Source organism: Sceloporus occidentalis, unplaced genomic scaffold (genome assembly GCF_023333645.1).
Source record: "Sceloporus occidentalis isolate IW3139 unplaced genomic scaffold, rSceOcc1.0.p SCAF_132, whole genome shotgun sequence".
Classification (NCBI taxonomy): Eukaryota; Metazoa; Chordata; class Lepidosauria; order Squamata; family Phrynosomatidae; genus Sceloporus; species Sceloporus occidentalis.
The window spans coordinates 2,065,607-2,073,344 of NW_028317112.1; positions in this window are offsets into that span (position 1 = coordinate 2,065,607).

Consider the following 7,738-nt stretch of genomic DNA (forward strand, 5'->3'; position numbering starts at 1 on the left):
TAAATTAACGTAAATTGACAATAATAACACTAACATGAGACATACCGGTTCAGAAGGAGTAACCCCTCTTTTTGTGAGCTTACAGTCTATTATGATGAGACAGAAGGTAAGAGACTGCTTGACCGAGGATGATTTGATTGTAACGAAGGTGGGGGAACAGATGGTTTCTCTCCAGAATACAGGACATGGGGTAATAAAATGATTCTGCGAACAGGTGGGATTTTACTGAGCTTTGAAAGGCAGAATAAACAGAGAAGAGCCTAAGAGAACAAGGTAGGGGGTTTCAGAGAAGAAGTAGGATGGGGGAAATCATGGAGGTGGTAGCAGGAAGAAGTGAGAACAGTTAAGAGAATGATGCCATAAGAAGAGACCCAAGTTGAGGGAAGAGTGAGAAGGGGGCGAGAAGAGTATTTAGAGATAAGAGCAAAGATATAGGAGGGAACTGTGAGTAAGGATCAGGAGCCAGAGGCGTAACTAGACGCCTCAGGGCCCGGGTGCGAGAATCTGTTAAGGGCCCCCCCACCCCCTCACCCCCCCACCCCCTCACCCCCCCAAAAAAAACATGATTTTTACCCAACAATTTTTTTTCAACTAATTCAACAAATTCAATTTACATATTGAATCATATCTGTAAAAAAATCAAAGAAAAAGGGTCGCATGTACAAAGGGCATAATCCAGGGGTGTCCCAAGTTTTTTCTGCAGTGGGCCACTTCATCAGAATTGTATACGTGCGCGGGCCGCACTCATTTTTCACTGTGACAAAAAATATGGCCTTTAATAAAATATGCAGATTAAAATAAAGTAAAATGACACAAAACCTTTACTCTTCCTCTCACTGATTTCTGGGCCTTGAAAGTTTTGCGACTACAAATTCAGGATTCCCTAGATTTATTCTAGGGATGAACTAAAATGAAAATTCTGGACCAAAACATTCAGGGTTCACTTAGCCAAAACCGAAAATGACCCCCACCTTTAAAAATAATAATAAAAACTCACATGTTTAATAAAAGTAGGTAACACACAATTGGACAAAATTAGCAATATGACTTGGCATGATAGGAGTGTGATTGCTAACAGCAATCACACTCCTATCATACCCAGGCAACCAGTAAATGCTGGTACCTAGGCATGATGGGACTGTGCTCGCTGTGATTGCTGTTAGCAATCACACTCCTATCATGCCAAGTCAGCCAATACACGCTGGTACAGGATGGCTGTAAGTGATGTGCAGACCCCATACTGCTGGCAGCATCAATACACAAGGGGGGCAGCTAGCCAGGTTTCAGCATGTACTGGCTGACTTGGCATGATAGGAGTGTGATTGCTAACAGCAATCACAGTCCCATCATGCCTAGGTTCCAGCACTTACACATCCATCCAGTAAATGCTGGAACCTAGGCATTATGGGACTGTGATTGCTGTTAGCAATCACACTCCTATCATGCCAAGTCAGCCAGTACATGCTGGTACAGGGTGGCTGTAAGTGCAGACCCCATACTGCTGGCAGCATCACTACACAAGGGGGGCAGCTGGCCAGGTTTCAGCATGTACTGGCTGACTTGGCATGATAGGAGTGTGATTGCTAACAGCAATCACAGTCCCATCATGCCTAGGTTCCAGCACTTACACATCCATGCTATCACACACACTCATTTATTCATATAATCATTAATTCACAGATTCATTCCCTCAATCACACACACTCATTCAAACACCCTCCCCACCCCCTTACCTGCACTGCATCTCCCTTCGATGCCGCTCACAGACTTCAGCAGGGGGCGCGGCCTCCCTCTGCCTTCTCTGCTAAAGCACAGAGGAAGTAGGAAGTCCCGTGAACTCCGCTTCCTCTGTGCTGTCCAGAAGACCCTCCCACAAGTAAGTAGCAGGGCTTGAGGTGCGGCTCGTGTAAGATCGGTTGCCGTGGCTGTTGGACGCCCCTGCCTTATTTAAAAAAAAAACTTAAAAAAGATTTCGGGCGGCCCCTTGGCTTGGGCCCCCCTGCCGCCGGGGCCCGGTCGCAGTCGCGACCCCTGCGACCCCGGTAGATCCGCCACTGTCAGGAGCGTAACATTTAGTATGGAGTGTATGGGGAGCCAGTAGAGGACCTGGCAAAGTGGGGCAGCGATAAAGAGTGTTGAGAAAATTAGTCTCCAGCGGTGAATCCAGGGAAAGTCTGGCATTGACAGGATGGCCCTGGCACTTTAAGGCCAGTGGCCACCCGATGATGAAGATTTGCCACAAGACGTGCTGGGAGCCAAAATGTAAGACCGCTTCTCCTACCAAAAAGATGAATCTTCTGGGATCAAGGTCCAATCTATGGCATTTTCAGTGTCAGTGTCGGCAGATATGGTGAATCCAAAAGAAATCACACGAAAAAAAGATTTTCCTCCTCCACCAGCCAAGAAGGCCTAGGGGTAGGTGAAAAAGGTAGTGATGGTCATAGTGCTTCCAGTACGCTTACCAGCAGCCACATAGCTGTTTATATAACAAAGTAAGGCATTTAGAAGAAGTTTTATTTACCTAATTTATTTTACAGAGCCACATTGCTTTTTGGGGCCATAAAACCATGTGACACCCTCATATCCAGCAAGCTTTCTCTTAGAAAAGAGGGATGTCAGGGTAAGAGTGATTTTGGTCCCGAAGAGGGACTGTCCCTTTAACAGAGGGACAATTGGGAGGAATTTTATGTAAGTTGGTGAAAGGTGATTGGTTCCTGTTGCCTTTGTAAAGACGAGGATACCAGCATAGTTCTAGTTCTGCCACTTTTTGCCACGGAGCTCATCTTCCTGGATGTAGATATGGGTAAAATAGATCTTTACTATTAAATTAAATACCTGCCAAATATTGATTTATGCCCGCTGGCCTTAAAGTGCCGGGGCTGCCTTGTGATCGCCAGAGATCCCCAGGAGATCCAGAGTGACCATAAACCTCTTTAACTTGGGAGGCATTGCTACACTACACCAGGGCAGATTTTCAAAAGTGGAAATCTTTACCCCCCCCCCCGCCTCTGTGGCAAATATCTTCAGCTACCTACTATTTTTTTATATATATATATATATATATATCTGCGGACATTTCTGCACCCAACAGAATCCTTCTGCAGATAATGAAGACAACCATTTTGTTCTCAGGACACTGGAATTGTTGCCAGGAAGTAGCGATAACAAAGATTATGATGTCAGAGGAATCCCTTCTTGATACAATGAAGATGTGTAGTGTGTGGGATACAATGTCAATATATTATTAATTGTATCATTTCCTATAAAAATAATCCTGTAGGAAACTTTTTCTTTTTTTTTTTCTTCTAAAGATAAATCGGGAGCAGCAGAAATGCTTAAACATGAATAAAATATGGGTCACTTGGAGAAATCAGACCATCTGATCTCCGTTGGCTATTGTTCTGGAGCGGGATCCGAGGCTACATCTGCCAGCAATACACGAAATCAACGTTAACAATGTGCCTTATTAACCCCTCCTTGGCTAAAACCGTTGGGCATGGCGACACACACACACCCCGTGGAATCTATTTGTCTTAATTATGATGAACTGCGGAATGTGCAATAAAAAGAGAGCCAGTTGCCTTACGCCGTGCCACGGGCCGTTAGATTTAACCCTTTGACCAAGATGACTAGTTATTTCTCTTTAAAGTTAACATTATACATGATTTAAGAAAATTGCAATAAAATAGAAAAAAAATCATATTGCTAATATTGTTTTATTTTTTTTATCACTGCTAAAGCCACAGATGGAATACTATGGAAGGATCTTTTTTTTTTGGAGGGGGGGGGTGTCAGACTCAAATGCAAAAAAAAACACACACGTACACACTAAACAGCTGCTAGGTTTCAGCTGTGTTTTATTCCTGCATTTTGTGTCTGTGTATCTCCCGAGCCTCTAATGAGAACAGCGCCGAGCCCCCCCCCCTTCCTTTCCGCCAATTGGCGGATCCATTGTGTGTGTGTTTAACTGTTCCCTGGAAGCCTCGCAATCCCGGCTTTAAAATGGACGTTTGGAAAAAAAAGAAGAAGAAGAAGAAAAAAAAAAAAAGAAAGAAAAGAGCCGGTACATTATGATAATCAGAAATGGCAAGCCTGGTTAATGTACCGGCTCCATGAAACGGCTATGAAGCTTTAGTGTAGGTTTTGTTAACCGTTCTCTGCAAAATATTACGAATTTATATCAAGGACCCTTTCTGGATTTATTTATTTTTTTAAGATTTCATATTCATGCACATCTGTAATCTTAACAATCGCTATTTGTAAGACTTATTCCACATTCCGTAGCCAAACGCTTTCACGCATTCTACGGATCTTCTGTTTTTCAGTTTTCTTTTTTTTTAATTTTCAATCCAAAGCTTAATTTCTCTGGAAATGTACCATACAAAAGCACACTTTTGACATAACACATTTGTTCATTTTACGGCACTTGTGTCGGTGTGGTACAACCCCCCCCCCCTCTACAAGAAAACGCTTGTTCTGTTTTTGTAACTCTCACCATTTGTGGTCTACGGTCTTTATCCAATTTTACCATTTGTCGTGTCCTTGTCTTGTTAATTGCATTTATCCGGAAGGACAAACCCTCTAACAGAAGAATTAGGCTTTTTTTTTTTTCTTCTTCTTCATGAATTGGTTTATATGAACAGATTTCACACAAAAATTTTTAAAAATAAAAATAAAAAAAATCCTAAAAGAAAAGTATAGAATTAAGGAAACAGATAATAATCATATCATATTACATATTTTTATAGAATGCTAGCTGATTCCGCAGCTCTATTACAATAGTCTAAATTAACAATTAGAAGAACTAACGCATGATAAAGAATACCGGTACAGAAGGAGAAGAGGGCCCGCAAGCTTACAATCTATTAGATGTTATTATTAATTTTAACCTTTAGGTGTTATCTGAAGGATCTTAATGTTTCCTTTGCAGCTGGATCAAGAGTTAAGAATTAGTGTGATTTATTCAGGATATAAATGAAAAGACAGTGTCTGAAAAGAAATCTGCATTCCTGAGATGTTCCAAAATCATTTATATTACCATACGGATGGATGTCTGCACGTCGGAGCAATCACGCCTGTCAGCGATTCTGAAGAGTGCATCCTTTAGCTTAGAAAAGGCAGTAGAGCCACAATGTATCTTTAAAAACGGTTAACGTCAATGGTTATCGGTGTTTTCTTTGTGATTTTTCGGTGTTGTCGGAATATTTTGCTCTCGGACATCTATCTAATCTCTTCTTGCACTTCAGGATTCAATTGAAAAGCCCGACTCCCACCTACAAAGCTCTCCACAGCGGTTCCTCTTACTAAATACACTCCTAGCCGGTCCCGCCGCTCGTCTGATGATCTCTGCCTGTCCTCTGCTCTGATTTCTACGTCTCATACAAGCCTACAAGACCTGTCCTTTGGAACGCCTGGTCCTTGCCTACACGCCTGCCCCGTTGTGTACAGTCCTTCAAAAATACCTTTCTCCCAGCTACCCCCGCCTCGCCTTTCCTAGCCTTATTCACCTAAAAGTAGCAAATTCCCCCCGATCTTCTAGACGTCTCTCAGGTGTCTAATTTTCACCGTGGCGGCTGGTAATGGGAACAGGGAGGTATATAAAGTAATGTAACCAGCTATACATTAGCAATCTATTTTAGTGAAACACATATAGATCTTAGATATGGGACTTGCTTTAAATATGTAGATGTTCTAAAGTCATGATAAACACATTATTTAGCAGAGGGCGCCGTCTGTTTTCATAAAAATAATAAAATTCCAAAAACTCTCATATTAAAAAAACAAAACACGGTACTAGCCAAAAATGGAGTCTTTAGCTAAGCGGATACTTTTTATTGGGCCAGCATGAAGTTACATAGGTTTTCGGAACCTCAGTTCTTCTCTCCAGATGGATTCCAAATAATCGATCCAGGTTAGCTTTATGCAGGGTCCTTACACGCAGATGTCGTCTCATAACGCCCGTCTTCTCCTTTTTGTACCAGCTTGTTATTGTATGTGACTTTAAATTATTCCAGTGATTGTAACTGCGCTACAGAATCTGCTGGCGCTATATAAATAAATGTAATGTATGTAATGTAAATAATGCAGAAAGATTAGTTGTAAACTCGTTTGATCAGGGCCCTCCTCACCTGTTGTCTCTGTAAGTGAATTTGTTATGTTACATACTACTTGTTATGTCCTGTCCACCCATTGTACAGCGCTACGGAATTTGATGGCGCTATATAAAACAATAAATAATAATAATTAGTTAAAACTCTCCTTCAAACTTTAGAATCAGGGAATACACCCGAAGATACACATATTCATTGAACTGATGCTAGCCGAGGCTCTGACCAGAGGACTTATCTACAGTTCACAGACACCCACTGAGTATATTATTATTATTATTATTATTATTATTATTATTAGGGTAATGATGTAAAATACATATATTAGACATTATTTTATGCCCTACCAAACTCACCAGGCGGATGAGCAGGAAAGATTTTCTAAATGTCAGTGAAGTTGTCAAAATCATAAGATTCTCACACTAAACTTAACTGGGAGCAAAAATAATACTTAATACAATCCCTGGCAATGTGCCGTCTCTGTCACCACCACCACCACCATAAGTATTATTAGAGAGTGCATATTTATATTATTGCGCGTTCGTATTCGTCCAAATTGCAAATTTACAGAATTTTGGTAAATTCTGCAATTCGTATGAAGCCCCGGAAATTAGGCCAGATCCCCACGAATTGGACGAAAACTAAGCAAAAAGCTCAGAATTACATCCGAAATGCATGAGTCCACATTCACTCACACTCTCATTCCCTCTCACGCTCTCTTAATGTTTTCCTACCTTCTCTGACGACCAATTCCGCATCTGCATCTTCTTCTATCTTCTCCCTTCTATCTTCTCATCTTCAATCCTTATTTCTTCGGCCACATCTCTGCAGACATAAACGGACAACTTCTGCCAAAATGGCGGCGCTGCGGTGACGTCCTCCCAGATCCTCCTACAGGGCCAGAGGACGTAATATTGCCGTCATATTGCCCTCAGTTCAACAGAGAGAATAGAAGGGAGAAAATGCGGAAGCGGTCGAGCTGAAGAGTGTGAGTGAATGTGGGCATGGGGCAACGAATTTTGTTCCTGAATTAAAAATGCTCCCAAATGTTCAACCGAAACGAACGGGCAGTGTCTGAAAACCGTTGCCTTAAAACAAATGGACCAAAAACGAACCGAAAAATCTGTCTGGTTTTTGGCCCAGTGGCACGTGTCAAATATATATACGTTATATTGTGAAGTCAGTGTAAAAGTGTAAAGGCAAGCAGCTATCATTAAATATCCTTCATACAGCAAATTAAAATATAGATTTATCACCAAAAATAGGAAATAAAAAATAAAGATTTTCCCCAAAGATGCAGGATAATGTAATATGAACATGCGATCCTTTCTGTTGCTGATACACACTTTCAATTATGGATTATTAGAAACTCACTAAATGAGTAACAGGAATAGAAGCATTGAGCCTCGGAATATCCATGCGCTAATTTATTTCACGCACACAAAACATGCATATAATATTCACTTGATGACGAGATCTAAACAGCGCTGATCTTCTTAGCTATCTAGTGTATGTATCGCATCACGGGCCTCAGATTCCTTTAATCCATTTAAATAAATAACAAATAATGTAAACAAAGTGTAAAGCAGCTGCTTGCTACATGTTCTGTCCGCATGCGCGGGTCTGCGTTC